Raw genomic sequence first — 18,168 nt, forward strand, 5'->3', positions numbered from 1 at the left:
CTCTTGAAAATGTATCTGGCACCGCTTTCTGTCAAAACCATGTTGCCAATGTTGTGTTATGGCTGCTCTGAAGCAGACAGAGATTGTCTTTAACAGTTGAATGTGTGGATGGTTATGCAGACTAACTTCATGCTGGAGGTTAGCCAAAGTCTTAACCAATTCAAGAAGCATCACAAGATCTTCTTTATGCAGCTTATGTTTATGGCAGAGAAGTAGGGCGAGTTTAATTTTTAGATGTGAATTGTTTTAAAATCTAGTTTTAAAATGTTTACTTGCTGTGATGCTGCCCAGCAAGGTGGACTATATCTTGAAATTTAAGGAAGGCACACAGTTGAACTCCCAAGCACTTTTACTATACAACCACTCATTTTAACTGGGCAAGCACTAATATCCACACTGGAAAAGTTTCTGCCTAGAGACATAGCTAATCTAGGTATTTTTGCTATAATTAATATAACTGGCATACTATTTCCATGAACACAGCAGATGTCAAACTACAATTAGTGGGCTTGTGGCACTTACAGTACTTCAGGTCTGATTCTGTGACACTTCTTTGGCAAAGGAGTCTGTAGGATTGGGCACAAGGTTCCCTCTGCAACAAACAGTGCCAGGACTTACTCTCAAGTAAATGTGATAAGATTGCAGCCTCCATTCATAGGAGAGTTGTCACAGAAGGGTTTCTTTTGTGTATGGAAACTCCTTTCGACCCAGACCCCTCAAGGTCATTTGCAGCAAACCAAAGTATAATACATTAGGTTTGGTTTATGTTTAGGTTTATTGAAAAACAATACTAAAAAACAAAAAATCACTGGTTCAGATCAGGACTAGCAACATTAAAACAGAGAGAGGGTTAAAACTGCCCATATCCCTTTTTGTTTTATCTTTTAATTTTTAAGGCACAGGTCAAGAGCCAAGCCAGAAAAGGAATTACAAACGTTCCACTGCCTCTCAGTTGCATATGGGTGCTTTTGACAAAGAAGTGCTCACAGTCAAAGCTGATATCTCTGGCATGGTTATATTGTATGGTTCTAAAACCAGACATTGTTGGAGCTGTTCTATTAATACATGGTTACATGGTATTTTCTAGCACAAAACTGTTCAGCTGGCCTTTTTTTTCCTCCTGTGAGCACTGATGGAGTGGAACAGGAATGAGGAGGAGGCAGCTCCAGTACTTCTTTTCACAGCAGAAACAATGATGTCATCTGTTGGAGTGGTATTTGCCAGGGGTTGTAAGCTGGGGGGGGGGGGTAGGAGGACAGTCAGGCCTGAGCTGGCACATGATCCCTTTGTTAAGATAGGCCAGGGGTAGCTAATGTGATGCTCTCCAGATGTTTTGGACTATAGCTCCCATCAGCCCCAGGCAGCACAGCCAATAATTGAGGGTGATGGGAGCTGTAGTCCACAACATCTGGAAAGCACCACTTTGGCAGCCTCAGATAGTGACTGCCCAACCTCACCTACTTCATGACTGATCAGGAATGTGAACCCAGGTCTCCCCAGCCTATTACCCCACTCTTTGCCAGCTCACTTATTCTATGATGCTAATAAAATGCGTATTACACTATGCACTGCTGTCCTTTGGTATGTGTATGAGTGTATGTGTGCGTTATAAACAGTTAAAACCTATCATATCAACTGCCTGCTGGGACAATTTTCTATTTTGATGTCTCATTTTCAACTTGTGAGATTAATCTCTCACTTGAGGATGTGGAGCCGGCCAGATGCACTCTGATGTACATATTTCCAACATTAATCTTACTTTGTGATTTCCCCCATATTTTAATGGGCTTTAGGATAGGGCCTGAAGATATTTTTTCCTCCTTTTGTGCTCTTTGCCATTCCCCCTAATCTGTGCAGGGCGTTAAATCTTCTACAACTACAACCCCAACCCCATTACTCCTTGACAGATAGCTCCCTCTCCTCCATTTATCCTGTGTACTTCACGTGACAAGCTAAAAAACAATATATTTCTGCCAAATGCCTGCCGCCAGCATAGAAGGTGAATTCAAACCAGGCTGAAATAGAATTAAACACTGTGTATGGCACTGTATCAACTCTAGAAATCTGATCAAACCACCTCTCTGCCATTGTTCTGTTTATGCATTACCATAATTCTATCATCATAAAAAGGATGGGGGAGAGAAAAATCCTCACCCATAAAGAGCTGCTCTTTCATAATGCTACAACATCTTCCAGCCTATTTCATCACTAGCCGTGTCACACAGGATCTGGGCTTGGAGCCAGCACAAACAATTGTACAAGGGCATATATTTTCATTCTGATTTTCTCCCCCTTCCTTGCCCTCCCTTTCTATTTAAAGGCACCCTTCAGGAACTGAGTCACTCTCATACCCAAAACAAGAATCATACCCATAGACCAGGAATGGTGCTCCACTTGCTAGACTATCATTCACATCATCCCAGACCATTGGCCATGCTAGGTCAGGCTTATAGGAGTTGGAGTCCAGTAACATCTGAAGGGCCATAGCTTCCTTAGCACTACCCTAAAACTGTAGGCCAGAGACTGCAAAAGCCCAGTTCCTGTCCCTGCCTATATTTCCCTCTCCCTAGCTACCCAGTCAACCATATCAAGAGCTAGTGTGGTATATAGAATGCTAAAGTGGTATAGCAGGGGAACCAGTGTGGTGTAGTGGTTAGAGTGTTGGCCTATGACTTGGGAGTACAGGATTCAAATTCCTACTTAGACATGAAGTTTGCTGGGTGACTTTGGGTCAGTCAGTGTCTCTCAACCTAACCTACTTCACAGGATTGTTGTGAGGCTAAAATGAGGAAAGGGAGAACACCACATGCCACCTTGAGCTCTTTGGAGGAAAGGTGGGATATAAATGTAATAATGTTAATAAAATATTCTTTTAAATAGCATTGTATTGTAGATACAAAGTTATTTGTCTTCTGAGAGTTTTGTGTGCTTGTCCAATTTCTAACTATGAAAGGAGCTTTTGAGAAAGTTGGACTAGGAGTATGATGCCTTCTGAACCTGCAGGTAAGCAACAAAGAACGAGATAAAGCCTTACTACTTGCTTGCCAATCTTCCAGGTTTGTCCTGGAATGACCAGGGATTGAACTCTATCTCCAGGAGAATTGCCAACCCTCCAGGTCTGGCCAGGAATTGACCTTGATCTCCAAGAAGCTCTTGAGGCCAATACTGGAGATGTGGCAAGCCACCACTGTGCTCTAATACTGGCCTGTCATCTCAAGAGGCCTACACAGGAAGTACAGGAGACACAAGGGGGAGGTTAATAGTAAAGAGAGGGGGAAACCATGGAAACTAGTCCTGGGTAAATGTTGCAAAATGGAGTTAGGAGACTGGTATAGGTGTAGAGACAGCAGTGACAGAGAGGAGGAGCTGAGTATCCAAGAACAGTTCCTTGTATCTCTCTGTAGCTAAGCGTGTTGCAGCTGCCTGCTGACTGAGCCAGGAGAAGGCCTCTCTGCCCTATACTGGCCAGTCATGTGATTTTTATTTCTTAAATGTAAACAAAAACATTCAAATCATGACAGAGAGTGGTGGTGATTATGAAGGACCTTCAGACAGTGGCACAGTAAAAAAGGGAAGGTGTTTGTATATGCATTGAAAAATTGGCTTCATAAAGTCAACACAGTTACAGCAGAATACATGCTATGCCGTCAAGGGTTTTCAGTTAAGGTATGAGGGAAGAAAAGCAGTGAGAAGCCATTATGAAAGTACAAAACCACAAGGAATTAGAGAAACAACACAAAATAATAATAAATCTCATCATTTTTTAAACAAAAGAGATTCATCCCAAGAAAATCAGGTAACAATAGCTGAGGTAGGGCAGGTTTACACACAAGCCAAGACTGCAAACAGAATGCTTCCATGGATATTGCCTGATCCTGAAATTGCCAATACATATTGGACCAAATTAGCTTACACAAGGACATTTACATCTCCTCTGAAAGGGCGTCTTTTCCAGCACGTGGTCAAAAACATTACTTGCCAAACTGGCCACACTGGGCTTCTCAGTGGACTTTCTATCCTCACTAGAGCCTGGATTAGCCAAATGGACCATTGAGACCCAGATTAAGGATGTCTATTTTCAAAATTCAATGTCAGATGCTGCTAAAACCTGCTCCTCTACCCATTCCAATTTAAATTTCACATTTCCGAATCCTGCCACCTACCTGGAAATTCTGACCGTTCCTAAATATTGTCTAACCTTCTCCAGGGCTTGTTTTAGCTGTCTCTTTTCTTCACTCTTAGAAGACCATTTCCAGGGTATACCTCTCGAACTCCACCTATGCCACTGTAGGAATGTAGACGTTGAATCACTGTCTCACGTTCTCTTTGTTTGTCCCTACTATAATGTTGAACGCCTTAGGTACCTAAATCCTATTATGAAAAGCTTCCCGGGCAAGCCTGTTGACTGATTACTGAAACATTTTCTGGCCGGCACTGACAAGTTAACCACCCTATCTGCTGCTAAATTCATCTTTGCTGCCCAAATTATATGTAAGAAGATCTCTCTTAGCCAGTAATGTTTATTTTAATGCTGTATTAATATGAGCTCTGTTAGCTCTATTTTATAACTTATATTCTTTTACCTCCTATTAAATCAATTGTATATTGGGTCTATGACCGCATAATAAAATTTGATTTGATTGATTTGATTGCCAATAGATTATTGTGGGCACACAAAAGCAACCAGCATAGCAGAAAATATTTTGGCGCCCAAACCACTAGAACTTTTGCTTAAGGACTTAGATAAATTACATTTTTTTTCTGTGGGGTATGATGCATCCAACAAGGGATACAATAAATTCTTCCAATTAACTGTATGTTACTTTTCTGTGACAGAGGAAATTAAGCATGGCTTGATTGATTTTTACAATGACAATGATGAGACAAGAGAGGCAATTGCGACACAGATCTCCAATATCCTACAGAAGAATGGTCTCTTCTTATGTGGCTGGCAATGCCTCTGTACATATTGAAAAACAAGTCAGTATCAGAAATGGAAACAGTTTAATGATCACCTGATACAACTGGGATGCAAATGTCATATAATCCACAGTTGCCTCAAAAATAGGATGAAGGCTTTGAGTTTTGATGTAGAGTTTTAAACATTTATCCTCAAGGTGTACAGTGAGTTTAGCTTCATAGCCAAAAAAGCAGAGTCTCTCTTGTCCTTTTTAAGGTTTGTAGAAATGGAATACAAAAATATGCTTCAGCACATACCAACAAGGTGGCTGTCACTTCTACCCACTATTGAACACATACTAGAATGCTGGCCTGCGTTGAGGGCATACTTTTTTTCAAAGGGGGAAGAAGAATGTGTGAAGATTGTGTGGACAGCTTTCAGTGAGGAAGAACCCTAATCTCAAGTATGTTAGTATGAAGGTGTCATGCTGGCCACCTAGCTGCGGAGAGGGAGGATAGAACAAGCTTAAGAGGACAAAAAAAGTGGCTTACACTAGTGGTTGTCTTTGGAGTCTCTCCCCAAAGTTTGTTTTTCAAAAAAATACTCTTTATTTTAAAGGCTTTTGTATTTTCAACAAAATGACATGCAGAAAGAAAAAGCATACACGGAGAGAAGACACACACAAAAACAAAAAAATATAAAATAAATGAAGGGTGGTATGCTCTCTGGACTCTAAAGGTCTGGTTTTCCAAGTTTGGGTTTAAACAGTAAAGGTGAATTAAGGAAGTGAAATTGGGTCAATTAATTTAGACAGGTAAAGCAACATGAAGAAATTTGATCTCAGTTTGAAAACAAATCTCCAGGAATTTCCTCAGCCAGATTTGGCAACCCTACTTACTACAAGGACAGTGAATTCAGATGGGAAGCTCAGATAATAGGGACTCTGTCTGCATTGTGTTTGGACATTGCCATCACATTTTCAAAATATATCTGCAAGAACAAGGGCTGGAACAAACTCTGCAATAATGTATGTTAAGTGTTCTTATTGAAATGGGCTATACAAAAGCTCACATATTCCAGCGCATAATAGAAATTATCCTAAATATTTGTAGAGAGCATGGGAAATCGGAAAGTTAGTACAATGTGGATGGTTTTTACTCATCTCAAACACATATCAAGAAAGGAATGTAGATTGAGAAATAAACAGGTGGTTCTGGCTGGTATTGCTGGAAAAACTGCAGGAGTGGTAAAAGGAGAAGAGATTTGAGATGCAAACTCAGCAGAAAACTGACAAAAAATTTAATGCCAGCATTAAAAGTTTAGAATTAATTATCTGGGTTATGATGAACAAGTTGTAAACGTCAAAGCATCAAGGATACAAATTGGGGCTCTCACCAAACCCAGTTTTGCCCCATTATATATAAATTTATGGCAAAATAGTAAACTGCTCGTGCTCAGCATGGGAGAAAAAATTCACAATGCGGTATTCAAATGAGATATGCTCTCAGCTCACCATTGTTGCTGAAGCAAAGCTTAACTGCAATAGGAAGTCCTCTTATCCTCTGTTCAGGAGGATCCAATGACTGGCTTGGATGGATGGGGTTAAATTGCGTGGGTACTTTATGGAGACAGCAATGCCCATTACATTTTTCTAGTATTGGTGCGGGTGTTGTTTCATGTCTGTTTATTGCCTGAGTCGATGGGTAGAGTTACTACCAGAAGTGCCTGCAGGCAGGTCATAACAGAATAGCACCCAGAGGATCTTCGCTGGGAAATAAGGTCAGAATTTAAAACAGCACCACCATAATGAATGAAAACATAGAATGCCCTGTCACTGAAAAATTTCAACCCCACTAAAACATAAAGCCTATACAAGAAGCCACTGGGAGATTTAGGGTGGATATCCTGTGCAAGTTACTTAGTGAAGTAACATATTTTATATATAAGCCTAACAATAACAGTTTCTTATAGATCATCAATCCTTCATTACCTTCATATATAAAAAAAGTTTTTAAAGATGTTTTGTTTTTAAGATGTTTTTAAAGATGCTTTGTTCTTAAGATGATTTTAGTATTTTATCACTGTTTGCTGCCTTGGGCTTCCTTTGGCAGGAAGGGTGGGATATAATAATAATAATAATAATAAAAACAATGTTATTATCTGACTATGCAGGATAGAACAGGACACAGCAGCCAGCTAAATAAATAACATGCAGTTAATACTGTTTTTAATGTATGACTATAGTATGCCATTAGACAAGCAACTTGATTAAATTGGCCTATTTTCTTTTGCTGTGCAATATGTAATTTATTTTCTATGAAAAATAGATAATATCTTACTATGGATATGGGGGTGCAGGGAAGAGAACTCTAACTGTAGACGCAATCCACCCAAAGTTAAGGCCTTTTGAGTCTCATTTATTGCAGTGGGACTTAACACTAAGGTGACTTGCATTTGGAACACAATCCTATGCAGGTCTAATCAGAAGTCCCTCTGAGTTAAATGGGGACTTACTCCCAGATATGTCTGTATAGGACTGTAATGCTTAGCGCTCTCCCACTTAAATTGATGGAAACTTTATAATACTTAATGTTAGGTGGATTGCATATTTTTGTGTGTGTCATTCAACGGTTAAATCTGATGGGTGCTTCCCTAAACACACACACACTTTTTGTATGCTTTGTGATGCAGTCAGCGTGTATGTTACTTGAGAATTTTCAGCCGTTCCATAGATTTTCTGCTTTGCAGTATAAATAAGTAGATTATCCCCAGCAAAGACAAGTAGAGATCCTTTGGAGAAGAGAAGGGAGGAGGACGACGACAACAGAAGAAAAGGGGTATAAAAGAGACATCAAAAGTGTCAGTTCCAGGCTTTCTGTTTTAATATCACACAAGGTGGCTTTTTTATCCTGTTTGGGTTTAGGCTTGGGCGAGACAGCAGGAAGGAACCAGATACCATGTAATGGGAGAAACTAGAAGCACTTGTGAAAAACATGGAGATTATACTCTCTGGAGTGGAGCAGCTAAAAATCCACTGCACCAAACAGACACAGGACGACACAGGAACTATGCTGCAAAAACAAGGAATTTACTCAGAAGTATGAGTGCAGCTGTCAGAACCTGAAGGAAGCCAAAGAGGCCATAGCCCAGCTGCAGGACACCAAAATCACCTGTGAGGCCAAAGAAAGGCAAGCACAAAAACTGAACCAGCAGCTGTAAAGCTGCAGCAGGAGTGTATGTATGTGAACATTTTTGAGGGACCAAGGTATTTCCCCAGCAATCACACGAGCCAAGACAAATTCTTGGACCCCCTAGAAGCAAAACAGTGGACCAGTACTTCTAAAGTAAAGTAAGTAAAGTAAAGTAAAATTTAATTTTTGTGTCGCCTATCTGGCCGAAGCCACTCTAGGCGACGTACACATTAAAATTAATAAAATACAATATAAATACAGAATAAAATACAATGCAGTCAACCATAACCATTTTAAATAGCAGCAGTATAAAACAATGTAGGGCAATCAATAAACAATTTAAAACAATCATAAAAAATTAGCCCACCCCGGAGATCCCGAAGGCCTGTCCAAAGAGCCAAGGTTTTAAGGCTCGGCGAAATGTATCCAGGGAAGGGGCATGGCGGAGATCGAACAGGAGGGAGTTCCAGAGAGTGGGGGCCGCCACTGAGAATGCCCTCTCTCTAGTCCCCACCAACCTAGCTGTTTTCGTTGGTGGGACTGAGAGAAGGCCCTGTGTGGCTGATCTAGTCGGGCGGCTTAATTGGTGGTACTGGAGGTGCTCCTTCAGGTAAACTGGGCCGAGACCGTATAGGGATTTAAAGGTTAACACCAACACCTTGAATTGGGCCCGGAAAACAACTGGAAGCCAATGTAGATGAAATAACATTGGCGTGATATGATCACGGCGGCAGCTGTTTGTAAGCAAACGAGCCGCCGCATTCTGCACCAGTTGTAGTTTCCGGACTGTTTTCAAGGGTAGCCCCACGTAGAGCGCATTGCAGTAGTCTAATCGAGAGGTGACCAGGGCATGTACTACCAGTGGGAGCTGATGAATCAGGAGGTAGGGTTGCAGCCTCCGTATGAGGTGTAGTTGATACCAAGCTGCCCGGCTCACTGCCGAAATCTGAGCCTCCATGGACAGCTTGGAATCAAGAACAACCCCAAGGCTGCGGACCTGATCTTTCAGGGGAAGTCTCACCCCATTAAGCTTCAGGTCAACAACACCCAACCTTCCCCTGTCACCCACAAGCAGCACCTCGGTTTTATCAGGATTGAGCTTCAGCCTGTTCCTTCCCATCCACCCACTCACGGATTCCAGGCACTTGAACCAACATTGCTCAGCTCACCTCCAAATCCATGGGTCGGGTGGAGGTTAACATCCATCTGTGGAGATAAAATTAAGGCAAGAACAGTACAGCAGTGTACATCACAAGCCTGTCAGTGCTCTAAATGATGTATCTGAGTTTTGCCACTTTGAAAGAAGCTTTTCTCTTAGATTTGATTTTCCTGTTGGAGATTATGACCTGCACTATGGAAGAAATGGGGGCAAGGAATAGGTTCTCCACTGAACTTCTGAGAGGAGCAGGATCGTGTGCTCATGTGATTTTCAAAAATAAACAATGTACCATTTTCTCACATTCTAACTCTTTTGTCTGCCATGAAGATGCTTTCTGTGGTACCATCAAGTCTCCTTTTGTGGTGTTTTGACAAGGTTACAGCCTGCCTGAGAGTGGCATACAGGGAGGATTGTCTCATCAGCCTCAAGACCACATCCACTTACTCTTAAGGCCATGTCAGGCCAGCAACAGGAATGATGCTACATTTTGCTCTGAACATTTCTTGTAATAGCAACACAAAGCTTTTAGTATAGCTGTATCTCTGCTATTTCAGCGCTTTTCACCTTGGAAACTTCATTTGAACTGCATCATTGTCAACATAACTGTGTATAATAACGGAGTGTGTGAAGGGGGGGAAGTTCCAAACCAAACAGTAAGCATGAGATTCCACATTCTGAACAAGACCTTCTATGTAATTATAATAAGCTACATAGTGATAGCAAGAGGAGGGTCTAAAGTTTGTTGTAGCAGAAAGGCTGCAGGTTAAAAATTGTCTTCTTTCAAATGTAAGTTTTTATTGCTTTTTCAACTAGCAGAAAGTAATCTGCAGGAACAAGGGGTGAAAGCTTTGAATGTCTGGCATTTTCATTTGTAAACCAGAAATGTAAATTCAGATCCCCTCTGCCCCATTCCACCAGGGATAGCTTGTTTACCAACAGATATACAGTATCCCACAAATGTACAATAGGCATGCTTTTGAAAGAGTAAATGTCTGTCTGATCTGCAGCACAATTATCTAAAGGTGAAAGGGAAGGGATGAGACAGACATTACAATTTTTTTGTTAAGTGGTTTTAAAGGTGGGGTTGTTCAGGTGGCGGTTTTTACTTGTCTGATGAAAGACCAAACCCCAGCTGTAAACAGATAAATTCTCATCTGGATAACCTCAGACCAAGGGTGTTTGATCAAGGCTTTGATACCAGTGTTAAAGGGACAGAGCTAGGCCTCCTGGAGGAAATATATTTTACTAATAATTGTGTTAATAAATATCTACAAAGTGATGATGATGATGATGTACTGCCTTCAAGTCAATCCCGACTTATGGCGACCCTACGAATAGGGTCTTCATGGTAAGCTGTATTCAGAGGGGGTTTACCATTGCCTTCCTCTGAGGCTGAGAGGCAGTGACTGGCCCAGCGTCACCCAGTGATCATCATGGCTGTGTGGGAATTCGAACCCTGGTCTCCCAGGTTGCAGTCCAACACCTTAACCACATACTTGGAGGAAGGACCATTTATCCCCTAGGCCAGTGGGGGGGGAGAAGCCCTTTGTGGTCCTGGTGGTGATGAAGATAGCTGTTAAAGTTATTGTAGTTAGAGACTCTGGGCCACAAGTTTTGTTCAGGGCTGGCCCACAATACTTTGTTGTCTGAGGCAGAGCATCAAATGGTGGACCTCCCCACAAGTTAAGGTAAACAGAATCTAAAGCCAGCCAAATTATTTTGGCACCTGAGGTAATAGAACAACCCACAAGCACCTCTCCCCATCCCTGGCAGTAAAATACAATAATACTAAATTAAATAACAATTTACTGCCTTTTCATTATATCCAAGATCAGTTGCCTGAGATGCTGCTTCATTCTGCCCAATGGTAGGACTGGCCCTACACAACAGTTTGGGTTTCCTTCAGAAGAAGCTGGTGTATCTGCCCTTTGGAGCAAGCTAGAGAGAGAACACTTCTAAAACTCCTTTATAAAAATAATCATTATCACACATTCCAGTGCTTTGCAATCTTCCGTTTATTCTCAACAGAACCTTATGAAGGGCACAAAACAAAACAGATGTAAAGGAAGAAAGCAGGCTGCCTGAATCTTCAAGAGATGTGGAGGTAAGGGAATTTCAACAGATGCAGCTTGTCAGGCAAGAGTGAGAAATGGTGCATCTGCTGAAATTACCTCTTCTGCACATTTACTAAAGGTGTGGGAGCCCTCTCCATAGCATCTGGTAACCCATCTCTACATGTGGAGTACATTAAGCTGAGACAAAAGTTGTAGTAGACAGCTTATAGCTTTTTCAGAATGTAGGAGGAACTGCTTTGTCTTGTCTGCACACATCCCACTTTCTTTGGAAAAATATAAAAGCTCTTTGATTCAAATAAGAGTGGGACAAAAGAAATATGTGTCTACACCATGGGCACCACAGCACCCTCAGACATCCCCTTAGTGCCCACCATGACCCCTTCCAACTTCTAATTTTCCTTCAGTTTCCAAATGGGCCTGCCAGGCCCAAGAAGGTGGGAACCCCAGTCGACAGCATGGGAAGTAAGGACTCTCTTACCTATTTTAAGTTATCTGAAATGTTGTGTCCAGCCTAAGATACTTATGTAATGCTACTAAACTAGGTGCCAAAGAGGAGAGAGCATCAGTATCTTTAGGAGTTGTGTAGAAGTGAGGATGTCTGCATTTGAAGCTCAAGCTACACTGCTGAAATTCCCTCTTGACACATTTCCAGATAACCTATTTATTGAGCATTCACTCTGATTTGTTTGTGGAGACAACATTGCAGTCAAAGCAAGTGGCATCTCACACTATCCAGTGCATTTTCCCATCACTGCAAAATGTTCGATCTTTTATGGAAGCGAGTTCGTTGTGACTTCCCGATCAACCTGAATTTGCCAGTATGTGATGGAATCCTACCTGAAAATAGTGACAGTCTGGAAGCGCTCCTATACAGCTATTAATGATGCAGAAGATCTGTCTTTTTAAAAAATCTGACCACCCTGCACTAAACTTCAGAAATGAATGGAGCTGTGCACCTGAGGCTACTAGGTGTAATCTCACCACTCTTGACTGCTGAACTGAATTAGTGGTAGATTGGACTGTATCCCAAGCACACTGCAGCAGGGTTTAAACAGACATCTGAAGCAAAGTATTTATTATTAGTAGTAGTAGTAATAGGATGATGACGATGATTATACAATCAGCTTGCTCTACCTATTCTGCTTCCCAACAAATATCTTTTTCTTTGCACTTGCTATAGTTGTTTTATGCAACTCCCATGCAGGTTGACATGTTAATCACTCTAAATTAGATTGTGCCATAGCAGCCAGATTCACTCTGTGTTACACTTAAATCCACAACTCTAAAGGTGGGGCAAGTAAGGATGTTTATATATAGAGTCTCAGTCTCTTTCTTTCTTTATTGGAAGCTTCTTTATCCCCTTCCACATATTTTCTCCTGATATGGTACAGTGCCTGTGAATGCCGATTTTAATTTCTTTAATCTTTGCAAGGAGCCTAGTTGTTTTAGAAACTGTGTAAAATAGTAATTATAATCCATTAGGTCCAAATTTTGTATTACCTTGGCAAGAAACAATAATAAGAAAAATAAGCAGAGGGGACAGTTTTGAAGATAATCTCTTTAAGGGCATATCTATATTACAGAGACTTGCAGCACGGTCCTAACCACATCAACTCAGAAGTAAGTCCAATTTAATTAAATAGGGCTAGGCGAGTGAGGTTAGGCTTGGAGTCTTACAGTGTAATCCTTCACATTTCTCCTGGGAAGTAAGTTCCACTAGCGGCCCATACTCCCTAAATTTCCTTATAAGTAAACCACACTGAACTCAGTGGGACTTACTTCTGATTAACCATGCATAAGATTGCACTGTGAAACTGGTTTAATAGTCGTTGTAGTTCTCCATCCCTAGTTGTCTATCCCTAGTGGTGGGTTTAGCATCTCATGATTCTTTGGAAAAAGCCATGGCAGCTAACAGATATAAATTTGTGGTAAATAAGAGATATGCCCTAAGTGTTATCTGAAAAGAACCGAACTGAACAGCCCTTAAAATTAGGGCTGCAACATTTAACCAGTTAATTTAAACACATGTCCCCAATTATGGGGCTCTCCTATTTACCCTGAAGGAGGACAGGAGAAAGCACAGGCCATTCCAACACAAGTAGAAAGAAAGAAACAAAAGGCAGTAGAGACTATGGATGGAAAGGTCACAGGGCTGGTTCTAAAGGGCGGCCAGGTGGGGCCCTGGCCGAGGACCCCTGGGACTACTTCACGATCTGCAATTCACAGCAGGATCGCTGCCACGGATTGCATGGCAAGAGCTTCAGAGCCCCGCCATTCCCTTGCTTAACCTACCTTTCTCAGCTGTTCTGCAGTTGTGCATGCAGCGCTGCCCTTAACAGAGATGGCGGCTGAGGTTTCCCTAAGGGGCTGAAGCCTCTGCTGCCATCTTTATTTTTATTTATTTATTTAATTTAATTTATATACCGCCCTAAGCCCGAAGGCTCTCTGGGCGGTGTACAGAAAGATAAAAACAAGCACAATATATGAATACAATAAATACAATAAATCAAGAAACAAAACAAACAAACAATAAAAGAACCAAACAACATCCAGAATACAAAATAATGATAAAAATGCTGTTAAAACACACTTTAAAATGCCTGGGAGTATAAAAAGGTTTTCACCTGGTGCCAAAAAGATAGTAGCGTCGGTGCCAGGCGCACCTCATCGAGGAGGCTGTTCCACAGTTCGGGGGCCACCACGGAAAAGGCCCTAGTTCTAGTCCCTGCCCTCCGAGCTTCTCGATGGGATGGCACTCGGAGAAGGGCCTTAGATGTTGAGCGCAGTGTACGGGTAGGTTCATATTGGGAGAGGCGTTCCACCAGGTATTGCGGTCCCATGCCGTGTAGGGCTTTATAGGTCAAAACCAGCACTTTGAATCTAGCCCGGAAACAAATAGGAAGCCAGTGCAGACGGGCCAGAACAGGTGTTATATGAGCGGACCTTCTGGTCCATGTCAACAATCTGGCCGCTGCATTCTGGACTAGCTGTAGTTTCCGAACAGTCTTCAAGGGCAGCCCAACGTAGAGCGCATTGCAGTAGTCCAGTCTAGAAGTTACCAGAGCATGAACAACTGAGGCGAGGTCGTCACTGTCCAGATAGGGACGTAGCTGGGCTACCAAGCGAAGATGGTAAAAAGCATTCCGTGCCACCGAGGCCACCTGGGCCTCAAGTGACAAGGAAGGATCGAAAAGAACTCCCAAGCTACGAACCTGTTCCTTCAAGGGGAGTGTAACCCCATCAAGAACAGGATGAACATCCACCATCTGGGCAGAGAAGGCACTCACCAACAGCGTCTCAGTCTTGTCTGGATTGAGCTTCAGTCTGTTAGCTCCCATCCAGTCCATTATCGCGGCCAGGCAACAGTTTAGCACGTTAACGGCCTCACCTGAAGAGGATGAAAAGGAGAAATAGAGCTGCGTGTCATCAGCATACTGATGGCAACGCACCCCAAAACTCCTGATGACCGCACCCAGCAGCTTCATGTAGATGTTAAAAAGCATGGGGGACAGTACCGATCCCTGCGGGACTCCACAATGGAGAGTCCAGGGTATCGAGCAATGTTCCCCAAGCACTACCTTCTGGTGGCGACCCACCAAGTAGGAGCAGAGCCACTGCCAAGCAGTACCCCCTACTCCCAACTCCGTGAGTCTTCCCAGAAGGATACCATGGTCGATGGTATCAAAAGCAGCTGAGAGATCAAGGAGAATCAACAGGGTCACACTCCCCCTGTCCCTCTCCCGACAAAGGTCATCATACAGGGCGACCAAGGCCATTTCAGTGCCAAAACCGGGCCTTAAACCAGATTGAAATGGATCAAGATAATCAGTGTTATCCAAGAGCCCCTGGAGCTGACCGGCAACCACCTGTTCCAACACCTTGCCCAAGAACGGAACATTCACCACAGGTCTATAGTTGTTCAGGTTATCTGGGTCCAAAGAGGATTTCTTCAGGAGCGGTCTCACTACCGCCTCTTTTAGGCAGTCAGGGACCACTCCCTCTCTCAGAGAGGCGTTTATTATCTCCTTGGCCCAGCCGGCGGTTCCGGTCCTGCCAGCTTTCACCAGCCAAGAGGGGCAAGGGTCCAGCACAGATGTGGTCGCCCGCACCAGTCCAAGGATCTTGTCAACATCCTCAAGCTGTACAGACTGAAACTCATCCAATAAATAAGGACAAGACCGTGTTCTGGATGCTTCATTAGATCCCACTGCTGTAATATTGGAGTCTAAGTCCCGGCGAATGCATGCGATCTTATCCTGGAAGTGCCTCGCGAACTCATCACAGCGGGCTACAGATGAATCTATGATATCCCGAGGGCCAGAGTGTAAAAGCCCTCGTACAATTTTAAAGAGCTCCGCTGGGCGGGAGAGAGATGCCTTCATTGTGGCAGCAAAATATCTCTTTTTTGCTGCCCTCACCGCTACTATATACCGCTTAGAAGAGGCACTCACCAAGGCATAATTGCATTCGTCAGGAGTTCGCCTCCATCTGCACTCAAGCCTCCTCCTCTCTTGCTTCATCACTCTCAGCTCCGGGGTATACCATGGAGCTGTATGAGCTCTACATAGGAGGGGGCGCATGGGAGCGATTGTGTCAACCGCCCGGGTCATCTCCGTATTCCACAATCCAACCAGGGCTTCGACAGGAGCGCCAGTCTTCTCAGTCGGAAAATCCCCCAGAGCCCTTTGGAAACCCTCAGGATCCATTAGTCTCCGGGGGCGGACCAATTTAATAGGTCCCCCACCCTTGCAGAGGGAAAGGGTCGCTGTGAGCCTAAACTTCAGCAAGCGGTGATCTGTCCATGACAATGGGGTAGATGAAAAAACCCCAACCACCAGATCACCATCTCCATGTCCAGTGGCAAAGATCAAATCAAGAGTATGTCCCGACACATGCGTTGGGCCAGTAACAACCTGAGACAGCCCCATGGTTGTCATGGAGGCCATGAAGTCCTGAGCCGCCCCAGATAGAGCAGTCTCGGCATGGACGTTGAAGTCCCCCAGCACCAATAGTCTAGGGGACCGCAACAATACCTCCGAGACTACCTCTGTCAGCTCAGTTAGGGAATTTGTTGGGCAGCAGGGTGGGCGGTACACCAACAAAATTCCCAGTCTGTCTCTCTGGCCCAGCACAAGGTGGAGACACTCCAAACCAGTCGTCACCTGGACAGGGTGCTTGGTGAGTGAGAAATAACTCCTATAGACCACAGCAACCCCACCTCCCCGTCCTTCGGTTCTACCATGATGCTGAACCGTATACCCAGGTGGGCAGAGCTGGGAAAGAGCAACTCCTCCCTGATCGCCCACCCAGGTCTCAGTTATACACGCCAGGTCGGCAGTCTCCTCCACAATTAAATCATGAACAAGGGAGATCTTATGGTGAACCGACCTGGCGTTTAACAACAGCACATGGAGATCCGAAGGCTGACTGATAGAACAACCAGCAGTCCTGGGGATGTGAGGAGAACCGGAACAAGTCACAGACACTACTTGTCTGGGACGAGTTCCCCTTATCTGGCACGTTCTCCTCACAACGCCATACCTCCCATTACCCGTCACTATGCTAATTGGGGCCCCCGAAAGTCTCCCCGGTCGATGTATAGTACTCTCTCCCAGGCACATATTAAAACAAATAAAACTCACATATACACACACACCAAGTCACAGTCACCCACACAATGCACATTCACATCAATACACACTAAAATTCACACACAGACACACACGCACTTAATCAATCACGCACTACAATAAACATACATATAATACAACCAAGCAAAATTAAAATGACTACAAAACTTCCAAATAAAAACTCACATACATCACCAACTCAATCATTCACACAAAATACACATGCAACCATATTAGTTGCCTCCAGGTGGCAGCAATGAGACAAGATGTTGCGATCTCAGAGGCTAACTATATTAGCAACAAAGCCGCACTTAAAGAAGCCGCAGCAACAGCAACAATGATGGCCAAACAACGATGGAACAAAAGGGACAGAGTCACACAGCATCCCAGAGCAGCAAATGCAGCATTCACGCCCCCAAAGACAGACGACGACCCGCTCCGCCTCCGATGACGATGATGACGAAAACAGAATGGTGAAGACAGCGATGGCAGAAACAACATCCACACAACCAGCAAGCAGCAGCGACGGCTGACAACGCAGCAAGGCGGACAGCAGAACGAGCAGGGCAGCAACAGGGCAGACCCCAAGCGGCAACAACGGCACCCACGACGACAGCGGCCCAAGAGCAGCAGCGCCACAGCGACCAGAAGCCAGAGGACCAAAGAAGGAGCAGCGACGACGGCGGCGAAGACGCTCCGCAGCAGCCGCAAGCAGCAAAAAGCGGCAAGCGGCAACGGCGGCAGCACCCAGACCGCCCGAACGCAGCACAACAGCCCGGTCCACAACCCAACAGCAGCAGAGGCAAGGCAACCCAAGGCCGCGGCACCCCAACGACGAGGCCACAAAAACGGTAAGCCGCCCCGCACTCGGCCACACTCAACCGCCCCGTAACCTTCTGCCACAGTGGCTGTTCAGGCGGACCCGTGTCTATTTTGTGTCCTGGGGTAGCAAGCAAGCTGGTAAAATAAGATGTTAAAAGCAATTAAAAGACTGAGTTAAAAGATAAAATACGGAGCTCTAAAAACGAGCGTCCGACTCAGTCACCATCTTGGCTGATGGCACGCATGTGTGCTATGCATGTGCATCTGCGCCATGAGCCAAGATGGTGGCAGAGGCTTCAGCCCCTTAGGGAATCCTCGGCCGCCATCTTTGTTAAGGGCAGTGCTGCATGTGCAATGGCAGAACAGCTGAGAAAGGTAGGTTAAGCAAGGG

Source organism: Rhineura floridana, chromosome 2 (genome assembly GCF_030035675.1).
Source record: "Rhineura floridana isolate rRhiFlo1 chromosome 2, rRhiFlo1.hap2, whole genome shotgun sequence".
NCBI lineage: Eukaryota > Metazoa > Chordata > Lepidosauria > Squamata > Rhineuridae > Rhineura > Rhineura floridana.